Here is a 25184-nt window from a genome sequence, read left to right as displayed (position 1 = left end):
AACAGACCAGCTTTGACAAACTAAAGCAAAGCTTGGTATCAGCACCCATCCTGAAACTTCCTGATCTTAATAAGGAGTTTGAAGTGGTAACTGATGTTAGCACACTTGCCTTAGGACGTGTGCTTATACAAGAAGGTCATCCTATAGCATACTCTTCAAGGAAACTGAAGAGCCATGAAAGGAATTATGCTACCCACGATCTGGAGCTGTTGGCTGTCATCCATGCTCTCAAACTTTGGAGACACTACTTGTTGGGTAACAAATTTGCCTTAGTGACAGACCACGAGAGTCTTAAATGGATCTTCACCCAAAATGAGCTCAATATGAGGCAACATCGATGGATTGAAGTGCTAGAAGAATACGATTTTGAAATCAAATACCGGCCTGGAAAGGAGAATGTAGTTGCTGATGCACTCAGTCGGCAAGACATTTCTGAATTCTCTAATTTTGCAAGATCCATCAACAGCAAGATCTCTAGCCACAAAGGTATCAATGCCAAACAACCCAATTCTTGAGCAAGCTAGAGAGGAGGCATGCCATGACCCAGTCTATTAGAAATTGCTAAGGGAGGTCCCCATCAAAGATCAAGACCCGAAGCTAAAGACAAAGTATCAAGAATTCCCTGTTATTAGCAGTGGACTTGTCTACTTTAGGATGAGATTATGTATCCTCGCAAGCAAATATCTCAAGTAGAAGATACTTTGGGAAGCCCATGACTCCCCTTTTTCAGGACATCTTGGCTATGCCAAGACCCTTAATGCAGTCAAGAAGAGCTATTATTGGGATAGGCTCAAAGGTGACATTCTCAAATATGTCATCGAATGTTTGTCTTGTTAATGCATTAAGGCAGAACATGTCAAAATGCCAGGGAATTTGCAACCACTTGATATTCCCCAAATGATATGGGAATTCATTAGTATGGACTTTGTTGTTGGCCTACCCCAAGTTCAAGGGGGATACAACTCTATTATGGTTGTAGTAGATATGCTCACCAAGGTTGCACATCTTATCCTTGTCAAGACAAACTATAAAGCCTTAGACATTACCAGATTATTCATCAAGGAGATATTCAAATTGCATGGGTTACCTAGAAGAATCATTAGTGATCGTGACTCTCTCTTCACATCACACTTCTGGAGGGCTATCTTCGAGGCCATTGAGACTCAACTCTGTTTCAGTATAGCTTACCATCCCCAAACCGATGGGTCAAACAGAACGAGTCAACCAAGTCATTGAAGATATGCTTAGGGCACACTGTTGTCGCGAACCCAAAAAGTGGATTCAATATTTGTCACTGGTTGAGTTTGCCTACAATGCTTCTTACCAACAAAGCATTCAGATGACTCCTTTCCAAGCATTGTATGGGCATGATGGTCGTACTCCTTTGAGCTTCTCGGATCCAACCTTGAGGGTTGAAGCTTCAAAGCAGATGCTGGAAGACATGGATGACCAAATCAAGTCAATAAGACAAGACATCCAAGCTGCCAAGGGTAGATAGAAGGATTACGCAGACTTGAAATGGCAAGACGGATCCTTCGTTGAAGGTGATATGTTCTTCATCCACGTGCACCCTAAAAATGTCAAGAATCACGTGGTGGGGGGACTTGCTTAAGATGCTGTGCCGAACACACACAGAATTCACAAGGAGAAGCTCACTCAAGAGACAAGAAGAGAGATGGAGGCCAAAACGTTTTCTTGCTGGTTTCTTCTTCTTCTTCCACACTCTTTACAATGTACACAAAGTATAGATAAGATACAACATAAAGGAAAGTGGCCTACTAAGTCAAACAATGCATAATCGACAACACTAGTCAACTGGCACTATAACTATGCCAGCTATAAATAGGTGTAACAACCTGAATATAATAAGTACTGAGTCAGTGGCCATGTGAAAGTCATAATGACCACCGACATGCTAAGTGTAGACATGTGGACCCATCTAACCAGGCGGTCCATCATCAATGTTTGCATGTGTTGAGCTTGTCATCTCAACACTCCCCCTCAAGCTCACCTACAGCTTTGCAATTCCAAGTAAGCTTCGAAACTTTTGAAGCTTCTTTGTACCCAATGCCTTCGTGAAGATGTCAGCTATCTGATCTTGTGTGCTGACATACACCAAGTCAATCTCACCTGCTAGTACCTTCTCTCTCACAAAGTGGTAGTGTACCTCAATATGTTTTGTCCTGGCATGGAACACAGAGTTCCTAGCCAACTGTATACTCCTCATGTTGTCACAATAAATGATAACTGAACCTTCCACCTGCACATCCAAATTAGCCATTAACTTTTGTAGCCATACTACCTCACATGTTGCAACAGCAGCACCTCTATACTCAGCCTCTGTACTCGATAAACCAACTGTAGATTGATTTTTGCTACTCCAAGCAACTGCTGCACTACCAAGAGAGAACATGTATCCATTGGTAGATCTTCTATCAGACATATTACCAGCCCAATTTGCATCTGTGTATCTCCAAACACATGTACATCTGTACCTGCCTCATAGAAAATTCCATAATGTAATGTGGACTTCACATATCTCAATATGCGACTGACTGCATCCAAATGTGGCTTTCTAGGTACTTGCATAAACTGACTCACAAGACCAACAATGTAGCTCAAGTCTGGCCTTGTAATGGTCATGTAGATAAAACTCCCCACTATCCTCCTGAACATAGTAGGATCTTCTATCTCATCCCCAACATCAGCACTCAACTTTACATTCTACTCCAATGGGACTGAAAGTGGTTTGCATGCTGTCATACCATACTTGGACAACATATCCAAGCCATACTGTCTTTGGGACGGCCATATACCATCATCACATCTAATCACCTCAATGCCAAGGAAGTACCTTAGCTCACCTAAATCCTTTATCTCAAACTTCTTCTTCAAAAAATCCTTGACTTAAACAATCCCACTATCACTATCACCTATAATAATCAAGTCATCCACATAGATGACTATGATGACCAAACCTGCATCTCCCTTTCTCACATAAAGTGAGTGATCAGCATCAGAAACATAAAAGTCAATGTTGACAATATACTCTCTGATCTTGTCAGACCATGCTCTAGGTGCTTGCTTGAGCCCATAAAGCGCCTTCTTCAACCTGCACACATACGTGGGATGCTCTAAATCTTCATAACCTGTTGGTTGATCCATATACACTTCTTCCTGCAAATCACCATGCAAGAAGGCATTCTTCACATCCATTTGCTGCAACTTCCAACCTTTGGCTACTGCCAAAGCAATCACACATCTAACAGTTTCCATCCTAGCAACTGGACTAAAGGTTTCTTCATAATCTATGCCATATGTCTAGGCATAGCCTTTTGCAACCAGCCTAGCTTTGTACCTACTAATAGAACCATCTGCATTGTGCTTAATCTTATAAACCCACTTACATCCAATAGCTTTCTTGCCCTTCGACAATGATACTAGATCCCAAGTTTTATTGGCCTCTAATGCAGCCATCTCCTCATTCATTGTTGCATCCCAATGAGCATGACCAATAGCCTCCTCAAAACATGCGGGCTCAACATCCTCAACTAGTTTCACCATATAAGCATAATGGCGAGCTGCATAACCTTCAAAACCAAATCTTTTATCAAGGTATCTGACCCTGCTAGATCTATTTACCACCGGATCACTCAATGGAGCCTTTACATTACTATGAGCTCTCTGTACACCTGGTGTCGTGACAGAAGGAATACCAAGCTCATCATCCAAGCTCTCTGAGCCACTGGAGTCTCCATCAAGAACTGCATCAATGCCATCTGACACTTTATTCTTTCCTTTGTCTTTACCTGTAGTGCTACTAGATGCACCTGAAGATGTAGAGGTACTCCTTAGTCTCCCAGACCAAGGACTACCAGATGATGTCTTTGGTCCACTAAGAGTCCATGATTCTTACTTTTTAGCCTGCACATGAGTGTCATCATCATCATCATCATCCAATGCATCACCACTAGATGCATACCAACTGCTCATGTCATCAAAGATGACATCCCTGCTCACTCTGAACTTACATATGACAGGGTTATAACAGCGATACCCTTTCTGCTCTAAAGAGTATCCAATAAAAACACATTTTTCTGCCTTTGGATCAAGCTTCTTCCGTAGCTCATCTGGCACATGAACGTATGCAACACAGCCAAATACCTTCAAGTGCGATACATCAGGCTTCTTGCCAGTAAAGTATTCTTCAGGAGTCGTCCCATGAACTGTAGCTGTGGGAGTTCTGTTCATAATATAAACAGTAATATGAACACCCTCAGACCAAAAATGCTTAGGCATATTCTTTTCAGCCATCAAGGCACGTGTAACTTCTGCAATATGCCTGTTTTTCCTTTCTGTAACCCCATTTTGTTGTGGGGTATATCTGCATGTGAACTGTCTCTTTATCCAATGAGACCTTAGAAAATCACTGAACTCATTCGAGAGGTACTCTTCCCCTCCATCTGACCTCAAGCACTTTACTTTCAAGCATGTTTCTCTTTCAACTACAGCCTTGAAAGTTCTAAAGTGCTCAAACGCTTCACTCTTTTCCTTCATAAAATATACCCACAGCTTTCTAGAACAATCATCAATGAATGTGACAAAGTATGAACTGCCTCCAAGAGATACATTTTGTGTAGGCCCCCAAATGTCTGTATGCACAACATCAAGGATATTTCTGCTTACATCTCTATCATGTGAAAAGGGTTGTCTTGCCTGCTTACCAAACTGACATGCTTCGCATACCTTATGAAATTCTGCAACTCTAAATGTAGGCAAACCTGTAACCAACCCTTTGGACTGCATTAATTTCAACCTTTTTACATTTGCATGTCCAATGTGTTTGTGCCAAATTTCAATATCTGCAACAACACCTTTTCCTTTAACATACATAGCAGCATTCATAGTAGGAATTCCATCATCCAAAGTAAACATACGTCCAACTCTACTTCCCTTTGCTACCAACCTACACTTATCATTGAAGTCTTCTACAAAGCAGCCCTTTGCATTAAATCTGACTTGCAACCCTTGCTCTACCATTTTACCGACTAACACCAAGTTCTTTGTAATAGATGGCACATGTAATACATCTGAAAGACTCTTTGTCTTACCATCATGCAAGGATAAGGAAACTTTTCCAATGTGTGAAATTGGGTGGCATGAATCATCACCTGTCTGCACATAACTTGCATTTTGCAAATCCTGCATCTCTCCAAACCATTCTGCATGGCTGGTCATATGATTGGATGCATGTGAATCAACATACCAAACATCATCATGTGTTTTCTTTCCTGTAACAGCATTCAGCATATGTTGCATAACAAACAGACGTTCATTTTTGTCTTCATTCTATCGTGAAGACGATGCATAGTTTCCTTGCTGCAACTTACCACTACGAATATCATCTTTCTTAGCATAACATTGGGCTGCAATATGACATGTTTTGCCACAGTAGTGATACACAATACCAGAGTTGTTAGAACCTCTGTTCTACCATCCACCTCTTCCTCTAAAGCTCCCCCTGCCTCTAAAGTTACTACGACCTCCTGAAACCTGCATATCTCCAAATTGCTGATTCAATCTATTTTGTTGGTTGTCACTACCACATCCTGTACCACGGCCTCTTGAAGAGAACCTGCCACGTCCCCGTCCTGAACTAGAGTAGAAAGCTTGAACCTGTTCACCACTTCTTTCAGATGTCTCACTCTGCATGTTGATCTCTTCAGTGATCATAAGGGAGACCAACTCATCAAAATCTGGAAATGGCTTTCTAACATATACGGAAGTTACAAAAGACTTCCAAGCCTTTTCATTGTTAAGTCCACCCAAGGTAGACGAGACCAAATCATCATCATCGGGCATTGCATCAATCATTGCCAATGCATCTGCAATGCTCCTTACCTTCAGTGCATACTCATGGATAGACATCTTCCCTTTCTTCAATGTATTCAACTCTTGCTTGAGTTGAATCTTTCGTGTCTTTGTATTTATCGAAAACATACTTTCAAGTATGGTCCAAGCTGCATATGAATTCTTTGCATTTCTAATATGTCCTAGCATATTATTGTCAATTACTATAGACAGCCAATACATGACCTTCTTGTCTTTTGCATTCCATTCCTTCTGTGCCTTTGTCTCTTCTGCAGTTGGAGGATCACTCACCTCCGGCTCCTTTTCTTCACCTGAAACAAACTCGTAGAGGCCTTTTCCAATAAGGAAGCTCGTGACACGGAACTTCCATGAAGGGTAGTTGTTCTTGTCGAGCTTCTCAATGATGGGGCTTCCACTGTTCTCTGCCATTATCACAAAACTAATACCAAACAGCAAGCAAATCTTCTGCAACCCTCGATCTGTAGTGCACAGCAATACACCAAACAGCCTTTTTCACTGTCTGCTCAACAATACATGCAATCTGCAACCTGTTTGCAGATAAACCTTATGTTTGCTTCCTGCAAACACCTCAAGAATTACAGCTTTGCAATCTGTAACCTGCGCACCTACTTTCGATCAAAATAGCCGAAATCACAGTGTACCCTAAAACTGTTGTCCGCAACCTTGCGGCTCTAAAACGGAGCCTGAAATGGCCTCAGATGCCCAAAATAACTACAGGCAAGCCCTAAAGATCTTTTTGTAGAATACACAGTGCTCTTCGCACACACCAAACCTCACTGCAATCTAAGATTTTTGCTCTGCCCTACTTCTGGTGCCTCCACAGGCACTATCCAAGAGAAAGAGTGGAAGGATGGGAGAGCTTCTTACCCGTGGCTTGCTTGCTCAAACCTTACTTCTTCTCCTTCACTTCAGCCTTCGAAATTAGCCTCTCTCAGTGGTGCGGCTCTGATGCCATGTCAAGAATCGCATGGTGGGGGGACTTGCTCAAGATGCTGCACCGAACACACACAGAATGCACAAGGAGAAGCTCACTCAAGAGACAAGAAGAGAGATGGAGGCCAAAACGTTTTCTTGCTGGTTTCTTCTTCTTCTTCCATACTCTTTACAATGTACATTAAGTATAGATAAGATACAACATAAAGGAAAGTGGCCTACTAAGTCAAACAATGCATAACTGACTACACTAGTCAACTGATGCTATAACTATGCCAACTGTAAATAGGTATAACAACCTGAATATAATAAGTATTGAGTCAATGGCCATGTGAGAGTCATAATGACCACCGACATCCTAAGTGTAGACATGTGGGCCCATCTAACCAGGTAGTCCATCATCAATGTTTGCATGTGTTGAGCTTGTCATCTCAACAAAAAAGAGTTCACTATCCTTGGGTGAATACAAGAAGCTGAGTCCAAGGTATTGCAGACCTTATAAAATCACTAAGTGTCTAAGACCTAATGCTTACAGACAAAAGCTGCCCGCAACCCTAAAGGTTCATAATATATTCTACGTTAGCCTATTGAAAAAGTATCTACCAAATCCAAATCATGTACTTGATGACCAGCAAGTTGTAATGCCTAGCCAAGGAGTCCTTTAGCTACGGCCTGATGGAGTCCTAGATGTCAGGGAGAGGCATTTGAGGTCAAGGACCTTGAGAGAATGCCTCGTCCAGTGGAAAGATTCTCCCGAAGTGGATGCCACCTGGATGGACGAAGATACTCTCAACCAACAATACCCCTAGCTCCTCTCTAGATGAGGACATCTCGATTCGTCAAAGGGGGAGACGATGTAATGGGCCATAGGAACCCTCCCAAGAATTTTAAAAGGAAGTTTTTTTATTTTAGTTCAAATTTTTTTATTTACTCTCTCTCCACGTCGATAGCAGTCGGGGGAGGAGAGAGGGAGTGGGAGTGGTAGATTTGGTAGGGGAGGAATGCACCCTCCAGGTCGAGGGTGGCCATGCCAACTATCCCCTCCCCTCCCCTATATAAGGGGAGAGCTTCTCCCCTCCCCAAGAGAGAGGCTATGCCCATCGTCATCATGTCGGCCGCCATATTGCTGCACAACCCCCCCTGGGGCCTCGTCCGCATGCCAACCCCCTTCACCAGGACTGTAGGCGTTGCCACCACCCTGGGCCTTTCAAACGGGGTCTTTCCCCCCTGTCTCGGACTGCAATGGTGGCTCTATGGGCCCACTCTACCACCCAATCTCCCTCCCCCCACGTGGCATTTTTTCCCTCTCGACCACTCGACGCAGGCCATCTAGGCCTTTGATCCTAGTCAAACCCCCCTAGTTACGTAACGCCGCGGACCCTCCCTGGGCCCCAAACAAACTACCACCCTCGGCCCAGACAAACCGTTCCCCCCCCCCCCTCCCCAGGATGCTTCTTGCCGTAGGGTGAAAAGGTAAAATGTGAGGATAAGAAGGAGAGGGTGAGGAAAAAAAAGAAGGACTGGGAGAGAGAAGGGAGGAGGGAGAGAGAGAGAAGAGAAGGGAAGAGGGAGAGAGAGGGAGGAGTGAAAAGAAAAGAAGGAGGAGGTGGAAGAAGGGAGGAAGAGAGAAGAGAAGGGAAGAGGGAGAGAGAAGGAGGAGGAGTGAAAGAAAAGAAGGAGGAGGTGGAAGAAGGGAGGAGAGAGAGAGGAGAAGGAGGAGGTGAAAAGGAGTAAGAGAAGGGAGGAGAGAGAGAGAAGAAGGAGAGGATAAGAAGAAGAGGATGGGAGAAGAGAAAGAAGGTGAGAGAGAGAGAGAGAGAGAGAAGAGGAGGAAGAGGATAAAGAGAAGAAGGTGAGAGGAAGGAGTGGAAGAAAGAGTGAGAAAAGAAGGAGGAGGTGGAAGAGCAAGGAGGGAGAGGAAGAAGAGAAGGGGAAGGAGTGAAGGAGTAGGAGTGAAGGAGAAGAAGTGAAGAGAGAGAAGAAGGAGGAGAGGGTGAGTAGAGGAAGGAGAGGATAAGAGGTAGAAGGAGGAGAGAAGTAGGAGGGAAGAAAAAGAAGAGGAAAGAAGAAGTGGGTAGAGAAGGAGAAGGAGGTAGAAGGGCAAGAAGGAGGAGAGGAGACAAAGAAGGGAAAGGAGAGAGGAAGAGGAACAAGAAGGAGAGGTAGAGGAGCAAGAAGAGAAGGTAGAGGAAGAGAGGTGAGAAGTGGTAGAGGAAGGAAAAGAGGAAGGAGTAGAACAAGCCACCGGAACCACTCTCTCGACAATGAACCCCACTCAGTGGGTTTCTCCCCAACCAAACATATCTGTCCGAAACCCACCGGACTGCCCAATCTCCGCGAGGCAAATGGCTCCCAAGAAGAAAGTCATGGGAAGCATAGGCGCCCAAGCCACCGGTAATGCTAGAGGGACAAGCAGAATGACCAACGCAGCGCACAAGAACCAAGCCCAGGTTTCAAGCATTGAAAAAAGTTAGTTTAGGACTTAGTTTTCATGGAAGGATTAATGTCGTGCATGAGGTTTTATTTATACTAAGAACGAAGTTTCATGTAATGGTAGGGCTGAACTCGCATAAGTTTTTACTCACCTAAAGTGATAAGGATCACCTTGCCTCACATGGAATGATAACTTCTACACACATAAAATGATAGGGCTATCGCCTTATTTCACATAAAATGATAGCTTTTTAACCAGTTCGGTGCATGAATAGTCATTTAGAATTCACGTTGCGCAATTATGGTTAAAAGAAACACATGAAATGTTAAATTTTGTTCATAAGCTACAATTGCTTCGTTAGGAACAAAACCCTATGACTCTCATAGACGCAAGTCACATGTGATCTAGTGCATTAGAAATGATTACTCATTGCCAGGAATAAAGGAAGATAAAAGCTATTTAGGGGACAACTATACTAAAATGCACAACGTGCATGATGGTTGGGAACTCCTGCATAGAACCGCACTAAGAGAATTGGAAGGATCGCATGCATCTAAACCGCATCTTGAAATTTTAAATAAGGAATCATGTGTTGCCATGTGTGTTAACCAAGCTTGGCTAGAATTAGAGATTATAAGACCCTTGGTTGGGTTGCGAATAAGGCATATCCATTGCCTTGACTGACCACCTAGTGCTTGAGTTAGGAACTAGGATACCCTAAGAAAGTATAAGTCAACTTACCAAGACCATTTGCTCTTGTTGGAATTATTGGAATTTTGCCAAGTCAAGGAAAGACCTAAGATCGGGTGCTGGGCATCCGGGAAAAAGGAGTCACACCTTAGCAGTCGGTCACACAAACTAACTCCGAAATGTTCATGCTTGTACTTAGATACATTATTTGATTTCTCCACACAATGAACTAATTCAAGGAAAATGGGCCTAAACAAATACTTCAACGACCAAAGACTACAGTGGAGGAGCTACCAAGTGGTAGTGGGGTTAGTTTGATTGAGGCTATACGCGTTAATGATGCTGAAACCTCTAATCTACGAGCTGTCCTTACAAGAGGTAAAAAGGGTAGAGAAGCCGACATGGATAAGCCTGTCGACGGAAACCCTAAACAAGGCGACAAAGGAACGCAAGTTTTGGATCCTGCCCTAGAAGGGGGACCTTTGAAGCCCGTAGAGAGTAAAGCCGATAAGGAAGCACCAAAGAAGAAGGTGAAAGTTAAGAAAGAGGCAATAAAGCCAGTTCAGCGACCTAAAGAGCGGATGATTTGGCGTGAAAAGCGAGCTCTATCGAACTATCATGAATTCGATTTGGCGGGCTCTCTTTGCGAAGTCAAGCCGGATGTGAACCTTTTGCAGCTTATTAAGCTTTCCCCAGGAGTACGTAAGGAATTTAGAAAGATCTTACGTACCGGTTATATCGTAGAACCTTTGGGTATTGCGCGAGTTGGTGATGACTGGTTTGAGCATGCTGAGAAGCATTGCCCAAGGGTTGCAGCCTATGTCGATGGGATATTAGTAGATTATGCTATTGTCGACACGGGATCATCTGTTAACATTATGAGTTCTGAACCAAGGGGGTTGGCCCTATCCAAGGGGGTTGTTAGCCGCCCTGAGTATGTGGACCTAACCCGCCGCGAGAGGTCTCTCCATGGGTAGTGCTTGGAGCGGGAGGACGCTTGGGTGCCAGGGGAGGCTCTGGCTGTAAATCCCTTGCCTTCGAATCCCGTACAAGAGACCGACGTGACTCGGGATGGGATCTCAAGGCCTGTGTACTAGTCTACGAGCGGAACTTGGAACAGTAATCTTATAGATTGCTGGGATGGCCTTTGGGCATGATGTTGGATGCAATCTGAAATTATGATAAATAAAGAACAGATGCTTGAGAAAAAGGAACTTGCTTGACATTGTTTTTATGTCAATGCCTAAGTTACATGAAGGAACCCATGACTAAATTGTTTAATTAAGGGAGATGATGATGGACCTAAAAACGGGCCGGCACTGGCTCATGCACTAGCCGGACCTCGTGCCTACGCGCAAGACAACCCCTCGGCCTCGCGGCCAGGAGCGTCTATCAAAATCTCTGCCTTCCTACACATTGCGTTTGTAATACGTTGTAGTCCAACTGATCCTAACCCAATATTACTCCTCAGAGGGAGTCCCTTTCACATAGCCAAAAGGCTCGAATCACATACACATGGGATTCCTCCTACGGCTGAATGCCGTCAACCCTCTGCAACTCTCCTACACCTTGGGGATTGGCCCCTCGATGCGTCGCTCCACATTTAGACATTTCGCACAAACGTCGCTCAAGGTACCAAATAAACGTATCCAGGAATGTACCATTGTCCTTACTTGACTTCCCCGTTATGATCCCACGACTAGCCTACAGCATAGGAACCTCACGCTCTCAACGGTGGGTCACAGGCCTACTGGAAACAATTGCTATGCATATCCAGGAGCTAACTCTGATACTTTTAATTTCCTCTAAATGATCATGCAAAGAGGTGGATGCCTAGTGCTCAAACATTTAGCAAAACAGTATCGTGCACAAGTGCAAATCATTCTTTTAATGGTTTCCTTTCTAACCGCTTTGTGCTTCGTTGCATGGGCTTAGCACCGAGGTGATCCTCGTGCTACTAAGCTCTTGATCTTAATTATCATCCGTCCTAAATGCTATGCATAGAAATCAGCAACTTTCCCATCACTTCACACGGCATTTAGACATATTTCAACTTCTCTACCCTTCCCCGTTTAAGTAGTGCATCGTTGGATAGATGTATAGGGTATTTTGATATCATTTTTATGTGTAGAAAGCGGAAAAAACCACACTAGAACAAGAAGGTGGGGTTGAACTGAGGCAAATCCTCATGCTTCAATCCCCACAAACATTCACAAACATTGCTCTTATTTATCCTTATTTTTCGGAACCCAAAATGTATTTTTCCCCTATTTTTCATGGTTTTTCCCTATTTTCCCTTATTTTCCTGCATTATTTAATTGCTGAAAATTCAAAACAGGTTATGGGCTGTGGCCCTTAGTTCCTTCTTGCAGAGAAATGAAAGTTTAGTTGATGTTCCTATCCATTTTTCCATTTTTATGCCAAAAACCCTCATTTTCCCTTGTTTTTCATGTTTTACGTGTTTTAACATATTATTTTGAACCACAAAATGCATATTTTTCTGATTTTTTTTATCATGACCAGCAAGAACTCATAGAAAACAGCATCATGAACAATTATTATCCCACATGAACACCATTTCATCCATCAAAAGCCATAAAAACTCAAATTTCCTTTGAAAATTTTAAATTACCGCTTATTTGCGTGTTTCGGGTTTTGTGTCCATGGCTGTAGATTTGGAAAATAGCAACACTTCATGTCCAGCAACATCACAAATCACCATTCTCAGCCCGTGTAGCAATCCGGTCCATGCCGGACAAGCCTCCACCATTCTTTCTTCTTCCTTCTTCTCCCCACATGAACTTGCCTTTAGAAGAGAGAGAGGGAGGAGAGAGAAAGACTGAAATCAGAATTCTCCAAAGAGGGCATCATTGCGCGAGCGAAGGGCGGCAATAGAGTCCACAGACAGGAGGGAATGAAGCCCCATAATCCATTGGGGGGGTTGTTTGCAGCAGCCATGATGCCTCTCATCCATTCATGGCGCATTTTTCGGGCGCCATCTTCTTCCATGTTTTTTCATGCCTCTTCATTCTCTCTTCACGTTTTTTGCTTCATAAGGTGCATAAAATTTTTGGGGGGGGTCCAAACTCAAAAGGCATGCTCAAATTTGGCCTCCCAAGTGTCCATCTTTTCATATCTTGACCGTTTCCTTGGCCATTTCCCCGTCCGGACTCCGAATTGAGCTCTGAAAAATCCTGGGCGTCTGGCTTAGCATCCCGCATTGGCCAGTAGCTCGTGTCAACCCGCACGACTGTCTGAAAAATTATGAAAAATCAACAAGTGTCGCTCGGGCGCCTTTAAAGCACTTTGGCGCTTAAAATCGTCCTAGATCGAGCCGCCGCCTTTGACATTGAATATTTTTCCCTTGATATTCATAATTTTTAGCTATTTTTAAGCACTTCCCGTCTCCTAAATTCCGCTCTCATTGGCGACCACGGGATAGGGCGACACAGCCCGTCGAATCCACGAACATATCTGCACATAAACAACCAAAGAAGCATCAAACTGATACAAAACAAATATATAATAAAACTCAGCACAATGCTTCCCCTACCCTTGGACAGAACCAAAGCATGATATCCACTAGGAATAGGCCTAGCATCATCTAATAGAAGATCCGAAGCGAGTCACTAACCAGCTGCTCCAACACAGGCAAACTAAAACAAACTGTCAAAGAGGTTGCCCTAAGTAGTAGTCTGAACTACTGACCAACTAAAGACAACACAACTAGGAGCTCCTACAAGGCGAGGACTCCTATAGCCTGAGCAAATGATATTTTCTTTCAGTACATGTCTTCTTTTAGGATTTTTATTGGATGCACATACTTGGGCATGTAAAAAGGAGGGAGCTGAGCGTAGTGACCCAAGGAGAACAGGGCATCGGTCTCAGGACCTGTCTCGGCACCCAAGAACCTACCATGGCCTCGCAAGGCGACACTTAATCCTTTTCTAACGCTCACTTTTATTTTCGCTCCAACCTTCCTTGTTTTGATATTATTTTTCCAGCAAGAAGCCACCCCTAGGAAGACAAGGTATCGGCCCCGGGTCTGACTCGTCCCCAGGAACCTACCAGGCCTTCGCAAGGCAATGATCAACTGCTTATATATTTTCATTTCTTTTCTTTTCATTGATAGGGGTTAGAACCCCTTTTTACACACCTTCGCATTTATATTCATCTTTTAGGATATTCAGGATTTCTTGACATCATTATTATTATCTTCTAGCAGGCTTCTCTAACTACCTCACTACTAACAGGAACTCCTAGAACGGCTGCCTAGCAGGTTAGCAGGACAGGGCCACTAGGACTTCCTTCTAAAACAGGTCTTTCAATGTCTAACAATGTCTTTACAGGAGGCAATGACTACTCCGACCTCCCTCAAACATACTTAGCCTAAACCTGGGACTTCATGCCTTGGTTGCCGGTTCCCAACAAAAATGTGCCCCCTCGACAAGTACAAATACACATATAACAGGAAAGAAAGGTACTCGTAAAGGAGAAATATCACCTGGAGTGGCCACCAGAAGCTTCCATCGCAGCAAAGGCTCCTCCAGGCTCCACAAAATTCCACAACCCGAAAAACCTGTCCAGCACAACACTAAACAAAAACCCAATTAAACGCACCCGCACTAGACAGGGAAATGGCCCTCTTGGCCTAATGAAATCAGACATGACTTTGCTACAAAACTGAATCGGCCCTCTTGGCCTAATGAAATAAAACAATACTATGCATAACATCCTCCTGGAAACAACCATGATAGACATCAAAGCATACTATTCCCAGGGGAACAGGGCTTGTAGCCCTAAACTAGGTGCAGTAGATTATGACCTATCCCTCCTGCGTATATCGCAAGAGGTGTTCGCATCACATGTCGTCGAATCAGTCTGTGGGTCCGAGATAATAAAGGTAGATGAGTCTCGCTTACCCTCTGCATCACCCAAATCAACCATCGTCTGCCAAAAAGGGCATGTTCAGAAAGCATACCCCACAAACGACCAGGTCCTGTCTCACCATCAATAGATATATCGGGACAAGGGCCACAATTAAAGAAGAGGTCCTCTTCATACGCAAGATTAGCCAATGAATCGGTAAACTGATTCCAATTCCGTGGAATCAGCTGAAAAGATACTCTATCGAATTCGTCTAGCAGGGCTATGGCAGTGTGATGGTACATACAAAGGATCGGGTTCCGCACCATGTACGTCCCATTGAGTTGATTTAAAACCAACTGAGAGTCCCCTTTCACCAACAATTGGCGGATACCACCCTTTTTTGCAATATTCAACCCCATGATCAGGGCTTTGTATTCTGCCATATTATTGGTAAAATTCGCCCCGAGATAAGCAGCTAACTTCATGACAATGCGTCGTCGGGGGTCTCGGATGACAACTCCTACACTTCCTTTTTTGCATGCACCCCTGGACGCCCCATCAAAGTACAAGGTATACGTCCATAAAGGGTTTACATATTCTGCCATCCTGGACTCTACGCGTAATTATGGTAATCGAAATTCAGCATATTCAATGGGTGGACTGTAGGCTCCATCCCTCCATCATCATTGAATTCGACAGGGATGCTCGTCAAAATTTGTAGGCAGTGATGGCAGAAGACCTTGATGTCCCAAATAAATGTCCCGCCTTCTTGCTCAATCACCTTGTATCCTTTGCTCCACCAAATGAGCTTTCCCTGATGATACCTCTGTTCCAAATATGGGTGTTCTAAATAAGGGATCAGACGACCCATCAACCTCTATCACGATTTCCTTGCAGATGTTTGATCGATCTTGCCTAGACCTGCAAGGCAGTCATAGCATTAGTACAATCAGAAGTAATAAGGTTTAATCTTATTAAGATTAACCTTATTTTTAAATTCTATCCCCTCAAGGTCAGCTAACAACACTGTAGATTTATTCTTTCCTATCCTAACGATCCTATAGGGCCCATCCCATTTGGATTCTAGCTTGCCTGGGAATAATTCACGTCGTGCGTCATAATACAGAACAAGCTGTCCTTTCTTGAAGGTGTATTTCTTGGCTTTGAGGTCGTGTAGCTTCTTCATTCGGCGCTTCGCCACTTCTTGGTGCAATAAGCTCTGCAACTTAAGCTCATCTAAATGTGCCAGTGTCGTCAACCGCTCAAAAAGAGCGTCTTCATCGCTCAAAGAATGATTGATGGCAAACCGAATGGTCAGCAGCTCAATTTCTAAAGGCAAGACACACTCCTCCCCATATACTAACTTGAACGGGGTATGGCCAGTGGCTCGTTTGAAAGTCGTATTATAGGCCCACACTGCCACGTATAACTTGTTATCCCAATCCCGTTTCTTTTCCGACACAGTTTTGGACAGGATGCCCACAAGCTGCTTGTTGGTACTTTCGACTTGCCCATTGGCTTGCGGATTATATGGGGTTGTCTTGTTATGCTTGATGTTCCACAACTCTGTCAAACCTTTGATCACCTTATTCAGGAAATGGGTTCCGCGGTCCGACACTAATTCTTTCGGCGGACCAAACCGGCATATTATCTGCTCTAAAAGGAAACTAGTGGTTTCTTTAGCATCATCTTTCCTTGTTGCACGTGCTTCTGACCACTTTGTGAAGTAGTCAGTTGCTACAATGATGTACCGCTTTTGCGTAGTCGATGACGGAGTAATAGGACCCACAAAGTCTATTCCCCACTTCTCAAATGGAAGTATCGCCATAATAGGGGTGAGTGGTCGTTTCCTATTCTCTCGACTATCATGTCGTTGGCAAATATCGCATCGCTTAACATACGCAAACGCATCCTGGAAGATGGCAGGCCACCAATAACCTGCTCTTAAAGCCTTTTGTGCTGTAAGCCGTCCAGCAAAATGGCCACCGCAAGCAGAATCATGGCACTCTTCCAAAATGAATGGCACCTCGTCAGGCGTCACACATCGGCGATAGATATCATCAACCCCTTGCCGATATAATGTACTTGCGATCAAGGCAAACTTTAACGCTTGCTGCTTAATTTTCCTTTTCTCAGCCTTAGATAATTCGGATCCCGCCTCTCCTGTTGATAAATAATGCGTTATTGCAGCATACCAGGAGGGAATAGATGCCGTATCTATTTTAAATATCATCTCCATGTCACTACCTTCAGCCACAGATTCTTTCGGCTCCCCAAAGTCCACTAGACATTCCACGATGCCTTGCAACCTTGGTGGCTTACTCTTGATTTCATAATCAAATTCCTGCAAAGTGATTAACCACTTCGCTAAACGATCAGGCGGCTGTAACTTGTTCATCAATAGTCGAAGTCCCTCCGCCTTCGTATAAAGCACGACTTTCTCATAGAGAATGTAATGCCTGAACTTCTTGGTCCCAAAGACCATCGCTAGACATAGCTTCTCCATGTAGGTGTAATTGATTTCGGATACCCCCAGCTTCCGACTAGCAAAAGCAATCGGGTGGTACCACTTCTCTTCCCAAATTTGGGCTAAACAGCAGTTGATACTATACATGGTGGCTGCTGAGAATATATAGAACACCTCACCTCTTTTAGGTGCTTTTAAAACGGGCGCTCTTGCTAGCTCTTGTTTCACATCCTCGAATGCTACCTTGCAAGGATCACCCCACACAAACGAACAGCTAAAGGACAATAAATTTGTAAGTGGCAACGTTCTTTCTGCTAAGGCGTTAATGAATCTACGGTAGTAACCAACCGAAGACAAAAAGCTATGAACTTCTTTCGGAGTGCGTGGTGGACCCATGGCAACTATAACTTTGACCTTCTCGGGGTCTGTCGCAATTCCTACCGAACTGACCACATGGCCCAGCAATAGCCCATAAGGTACTCCAAAAGCACACTTCTGTGGGTTTAGGGCGATGCAAAATTGTCTACAGCGCTCAAAGCATTTTCTCAAAATGATCAACTGCCTTTCTCTCACGGTGGCGGCCCCTAAGTCATCAATAAACACCCTCAACTCTTCAGGGGATATGTCACCGAATGTCTTATCGGCTGTTCGTTGCCACGAACCAGGCGCATTGCATAAACCAAAAGCCATCACGTGGTAAGCAAAAGTGCCAAATACAGTGATAAAAGTTGTTTTCAACTTGTCCTCTTCTGTAATTGCCATTTGGTTGTATCCTGCAAAGCAATCCATAAACGAATATATCTCCCTACCCGCTAATTGATCCAAAATCTGGTCAATAAATGGTAATGGGTAGTAGTCCTTAACTGTCTGCTTATTCAGCTCCCTAAAGTCTACACATAAACGGATCTGATTATTCTTCTTCTTTCTAATCACAACTGGCGAACACCATTCCGTGTGTTGCACAGGAAAAATCAAACCCGCTTTTCGAAGCTTCTCTAACTCCTCAAACAGCCCGTCCCTCAATTCGAAAGGCATACGCCTTACTTTCTGCCGTACAGGACGACTGCCCTCTTTCAACGGAATTGTATGAACAGCAAGACTAGGAGGAATGCCTCTCAACTCATCATAACTCCATGCAAAAATATCACGGAATTCCTGGATCAAGGCCACATAGTCCTCCCTTTCTGCTGTGCTGAGCATAGAGCCTAATTTGATTGGCCGCGAATCATCAAGCGTACCAAGGTCTAGCTCGATAACATCTGCATCTCTTATACGATCTTGGGCCTCTATCGGCTCATTCAAAGTGATCTGATAGATGTCCTCCGTGGTGGATCCCTCTTTGGACTCATCACTCGATGATGTCTCACTAGCAGATAAATCTTCTAATGTCTCTAATTCTATAGAAGATAGAGGAGCTCGCTCACTCTGCGGGGACTCAGGATAAGCATCAACCACCACACGCTGGGCACCTCTGCCGAATAACAGTCGACCAGCGGGTATATCTACTTGGCAATCCGCTTGCAAGATCCAAGTTCGTCCAAGTAATACTTGGTAACTTGGCCGCCCTGCAAAACGAATCACCCTAAAGTCCAACATGCATTCTACATTTGCAACAGTGACATGGACCTTAGTAATGTAGCCTTCCGGCTGTCTCAAACTATCATCTGCCATTCTAAGAATTGTGGAAGTATCTTTCTGAATCGCAAGACCCAACCTTTCCATCAGTTCAGAACTCATAACGTTAACAGATGATCCCGTGTCGACAATAGCATAATCTACTAATATCCCATCGACATAGGCTGCAACCCTTGGGCAATGCTTCTCAGCATGCTCAAACCAGTCATCACCAACTCGCGCAATACCCAAAGGTTCTACGATATAACCGGTACGTAAGATCTTTCTAAATTCCTTACGTACTCCTGGGGAAAGCTTAATAAGCTGCAAAAGGTTCACATCCGGCTTGACTTCGCAAAGAGAGCCCGCCAAATCGAATTCATGATAGTTCGATAGAGCTCGCTTTTCACGCCAAATCATCCGCTCTTTAGGTCGCTGAACTGGCTTTATTGCCTCTTTCTTAACTTTCACCTTCTTCTTTGGTGCTTCCTTATCGGCTTTACTCTCTACGGGCTTCAAAGGTTCCCCTTCTAGGGCAGGATCCAAAACTTGCGTTCCTTTATCGCCTTGTTTAGGGTTTCCGTCGACAGGCTTATCCATGTCGGCTTCTCTGCCCTTTTTACCTCTTGTAAGGACAGCTCGTAGATTAGAGGTTTCACCATCATTAACGCGTACAGCCTCAATCAAACTAACCCCACTACCACTTGGTAGCTCCTCCACTGTAGTCTTTGGTCGTTGAAGTATTTGTTTAGGCCCATTTTCTGGCTGGGAATCATTTCCTTGGGCACGATGATTAACAGGCCCTGGTTGCCGACTACCACACTGGAGAGAACTGATCTTACTCCAGCAAGTAGCTGCTAGATGGCCAGATTTTCCACAAATGTCGCACTTAACATTTGGGCAATTTCGTGGATAGTGTTGCCCACCACACCATTTGCAACTAAACCTCGAAGGTGCACCCTCCTCTGGGTATCTACTTCCTATCAAATTTTGTTGTTTTTTAAGGAAGTTGACATCAACGGCTATTTGTCGATACTGCTCCGTAATCATGTCAGTATAATGCTTCATCATGTCCTTAACCTCGCCAAGAACATTGGAAGAACTCGACTCATAGCCTTGGTCATTACCATGTCGCTCCATCGGCCTAACAATCCGATTAGGCACAGGCTGTTGAGTCGCAGGCATGGTATTAGAATTGACCGCCTGGCCTCCACCATTTGGAGCCATTTGACTGCCCGTAGGCATCGACATGCTAGGGGGAGCTGGTAATAAAGGCACATTCTGCATCATGTTCCCTCTCCCATTAGGGTTAGCCATCGCTATCCCTTGGCCACTACTGCCATTGGCTATGGCCATATTGTTTCCCAATACTAAACCCATATTCGAATTGCCTCGAGAAGCATAAGCTGCTTGTAGTCGGGATTCCACCTCTTGTGCTCGTGTAATGGCAGTATCTATATCCCCCAAGGGGACACTACTCAACTGCAATTGGATATTAAAGTCCAAACCATGTAGGAAATATTGCAATTGGGCAGCTGCGGGGATAGGAATAGAGGTGTCCAACTTACGGAAGACCTCTTTTATCTTCTTCGCATAAGCACGAATATCCTCGTGTGGATCTTGGCGGGTCACGTTGAGTACACGCAACCAGTATTGCCCACCCCTTTCAGGGGCAAACTCCCTTCGAAAAGCTCCATAAAATGCATCAATGTTCAATATAGTTCCGGCTTCTAAACCATGATACCATATAGCGGCTCTTCCTTTGAGAGTCATATTGAAGAACATCATTAAATGTCCTTCCTCTTGAATGCGACAGTTAAGCATCAACTTTTGAAACTCCCTAATGTGGAGTTCCGCATCTTCCTCAACTAGCCCATTAAAAATGGGTAGCGGGTAACCTAGAGCCGGCAAATCCGTCGTTCCTGCTGGAATTGCAATAGGCTGCGCCATGACGAGGATTGGATTTGCACTAGGAATAGGGAACGGTGGGGTTACACCTCCCACAATTAATATGGACTGGCTTATGGCAGAAAGGGGAGCACTAGAGCTTCCACCTTCTCCTAACTTACTGCTTGGGGTCCTAAGACCACTAGATCCACTCCCTCGTAAGGGTTCAGCACCGCTACGCTTAGGGGAATATCTCCTAAAAATTTCAGCACGTCGCCTAGCTCTTTCGTCTCTTTCTTGCTTTTGGATTTCTGCTAGACGATGCTTATCAATAAATAACGGATCAAGCTCAGTATCCTCTGGCATAAACTGCTAGTTGGTCCTTAAACAACCAGGATTCGAGAACCGCCACTTTTAAGCGGCTCCCGGCAGACGCACCACTGATGGACCTAAAAACGGGCCGGCACTGGCTCATGCACTAGCCGGACCTCGTGCCTACGCGCAAGACAACCCCTCGGCCTCGCGGCCAGGAGCGTCTATCAAAATCTCTGCCTTCCTACACATTGCGTTTGTAATACGTTGTAGTCCAACTGATCCTAACCCAATATTACTCCTCAGAGGGAGTCCCTTTCACATAGCCAAAAGGCTCGAATCACATACACATGGGGTTCCTCCTACGGCTGAATGCCGTCAACCCTCTGCAACTCTCCTACACCTTGGGGATTGGCCCCTCGATGCGTCGCTCCACATTTAGACATTTCGCACAAACGTCGCTCAAGGTACCAAATAAACGTATCCAGGAATGTACCATTGTCCTTACTTGACTTCCCCGTTATGATCCCACGACTAGCCTACAGCATAGGAACCTCACGCTCTCAACGGTGGGTCACAGGCCTACTGGAAACAATTGCTATGCATATCCAGGAGCTAACTCTGATACTTTTAATTTCCTCTAAATGATCATGCAAAGAGGTGGATGCCTAGTGCTCAAACATTTAGCAAAACAGTATCGTGCACAAGTGCAAATCATTCTTTTAATGGTTTCCTTTCTAACCGCTTTGTGCTTCGTTGCATGGGCTTAGCACCGAGGTGATCCTCGTGCTACTAAGCTCTTGATCTTAATTATCATCCGTCCTAAATGCTATGCATAGAAATCAGCAACTTTCCCATCACTTCACACGGCATTTAGACATATTTCAACTTCTCTACCCTTCCCCGTTTAAGTAGTGCATCGTTGGATAGATGTATAGGGTATTTTGATATCATTTTTATGTGTAGAAAGCGGAAAAAACCACACTAGAACAAGAAGGTGGGGTTGAACTGAGGCAAATCCTCATGCTTCAATCCCCACAAACATTCACAAACATTGCTCTTATTTATCCTTATTTTTCGGAACCCAAAATGTATTTTTCCCCTATTTTTCATGGTTTTTCCCTATTTTCCCTTATTTTCCTTCATTATTTAATTGCTGAAAATTCAAAACAGGTTATGGGCTGTGGCCCTTAGTTCCTTCTTGCAGAGAAATGAAAGTTTAGTTGATGTTCCTATCCATTTTTCCATTTTTATGCCAAAAACCCTCATTTTCCCTTGTTTTTCATGTTTTACGTGTTTTAACATATTATTTTGAACCACAAAATGCATATTTTTCTGATTTTTTTTATCATGACCAGCAAGAACTCATAGAAAACAGCATCATGAACAATTATTATCCCACATGAACACCATTTCATCCATCAAAAGCCATAAAAACTCAAATTTCCTTTGAAAATTTTAAATTACCGCTTATTTGCGTGTTTCGGGTTTTGTGTCCATGGCTGTAGATTTGGAAAACAGCAACACTTCATGTCCAGCAACATCACAAATCACCATTCTCAGCCTGTGTAGCAATCCGGTCCATGCCGGACAAGCCTCCACCATTCTTTCTTCTTCCTTCTTCTCCCCACATGAACTTGCCTTTAGAAGAGAGAGAGGGAGGAGAGAGAAAGACTGAAATCAGAATTCTCCAAAGAGGGCATCATTGCGCGAGCGAAGGGCGGCGATAGAGTCCACAGACAGGAGGGAATGAAGCCCCATAATCCATTGGGGGGGTTGTTTGCAGCAGCCATGATGCCTCTCATCCATTCATGGCGCATTTTTCGAGCGCCATCTTCTTCCACGTTTTTTCATGCCTCTTCATTCTCTCTCCACGTTTTTTGCTTCATAAGGTGCATAAAATTTTTGGGGGGGGTCCAAACTCAAAAGGCATGCTCAAATTTGGCCTCCCAAGTGTCCACCTTTTCATATCTTGACCGTTTCCTTGGCCATTTCCCCGTCCGGACTCCGAATTGAGCTCTGAAAAATCCTGGGCGTCCGGCTTAGCATCCCGCATTGGCCAGTAGCTCGTGTCAACCCGCACGACCGTCTAAAAAATTATGAAAAATCAACAAGTGTCGCTCGGGCGCCTTTAAAGCACTTTGGCGCTTAAAATCGTCCTAGATCGAGCCGCCGCCTTTGACATTGAATATTTTTCCCTTGATATTCATAATTTTTAGCTATTTTTAAGCACTTCCCGTCTCCTAAATTCCGCTCTCAGATGATTTTGCATGTCAAAACGTAATGTGTTAATTAATTAGATAACTAAAGCAAACTGAGGAAAGTGCCCTGGGCATGACTCAAGTCCGTCCTACAGAAGGGTGGTCCCAGTTAGCTGGGAACTTTTCTCAAATGATGAGATGATAAGACAATGAGGACCTAGAGACTTGTCGATAGGAAAGGAACCCTGACCTCAGGTCGTTCCCAAGTGGGAACAGCTAGACTCTTCCGCTCGGGGAGGACTCGGGAAAACCTAGATCGCAAACCGTGTGTTATTCCCTGCGAGTGCCAGTCGGAGCCTTCTAGACCCTCCTCCCAATGGGCTACTAAGACGTGTTTCGACAAATGGGCACATTACAGAACATCCCTAGGTAAGAACACATCCAAGAACCATAATGCTAGCAACTATAATGACCTCAATTTTCTTTGTAAAATTTGGCAACTTTAGAATGGGACTGGTTGTGAGATAGTACTTTACTTTATCAAAGTTTTCCTACTCTCAAAATGTCCATGTGATTTTTGCTTGCTTTTTGAGCAATTCTGTGAGGAGCACTGCTATCAAAGGATAGTCTTTGAACAAAATCCCGCACCACCATATGAGACCCAAAAATCCTTGGATTTTTTTTATGCTGTAGGGTGTTGGCCAATCCTAAACATCCTTGATCTTGGCAGGATCTACTAAAATTCCCTCCTTCAAGACGATGAATCCTAAGTATTGAATTGTCCTCTTGAAGAATATACACTTCTTCTTTTTGGAGAAAAGAGCTTATTCTCATGAAGAATTTCTAGACCTATCCGTAAATGGCCTAGATGAGCTTCTCCTTCCTTGGAATATGTGAGAATGTCATCAAAGAATAACAGAACAATTTCATCTACGTATGGCTTAAAAATATCTTAGACTAGCTTGTTAAATGTAGCAAGAGCATTGGTTGGCCCAAAAGACATTACAATGGACTCGTAATGGCCATACTTGGTGTTGAAGGTTGTCTTTTAGGACAGTTCATCCTTTAGCACAGCAGATAGACGCTCCTGGCCCGCGAGGCCTTGAGGGTGTGTTTGTCTGTTATGAGCATGAGGTCCGGCTAGTGCCATAGCCAGTGCCGGCCCATTTGAGGTCCCATCATATCTGAACAGGACGGCCTGTTGTATTAAATTTCTGTCATAAAAATAATTGCTCTATGGTCATCAAAATTTGATTTTTATGGCATGTTTGGATACTAGGGATTGTTATCTACATTTCTATAGCTCAGCCATGATGATTGGACATTCCTTCTTCAAGTTATGGCCATTCTCATGCAGTAGCCTGTTTTGGACAGTTTCCAATAGTATATTCAAATTTCATACATATACTTCATTGATATATGAGATCTTCTTCAGCTTGAAGTTTCATTCAACATGGATTCATCACTTACAAGCTATTCTTGTAATCTTCCTTTATCAATTGTCCCAATTCCAGCTTTAGGACAAAGCTCTTTTAGGCCAAGATGGCTTGTAGCATAAATGCTTAGCGTAAATGCCTTAGTCTAGGGTAAGTATAAAAGGTGGAGGTGTAACATGTGTAGCATCTTTTTGCCATTTTACAAACATATCTTGTTTGAGGTCCCAACCTCCCACCATCTAAGAGGATGAATACTCTTGGCCACCATAGCTTGGGGTGCATACCTTGTTTTAGCCTCTCATCATTTGATTCTCAACCAATATTAGTAATACCATTTCTTGCCAAGCTACCTTGGCTATGGCTTTCTAGCAATTTATGTCTATTTCTTATATTTTCAGTTGAAAAGCTTGATGTGGAATTCAGCTTTATTACAAAGTCCTTTTGGACAC

The sequence above is a fragment of the Lygodium microphyllum genome, chromosome 9 (assembly GCF_053477565.2).
Source record: "Lygodium microphyllum isolate KBCC chromosome 9, Lygodium_microphyllum_v1.1.10, whole genome shotgun sequence".
In the NCBI taxonomy this organism is placed as follows: domain Eukaryota; kingdom Viridiplantae; phylum Streptophyta; class Polypodiopsida; order Schizaeales; family Lygodiaceae; genus Lygodium; species Lygodium microphyllum.
Note: the sequence above shows the minus strand (reverse complement) of the source record.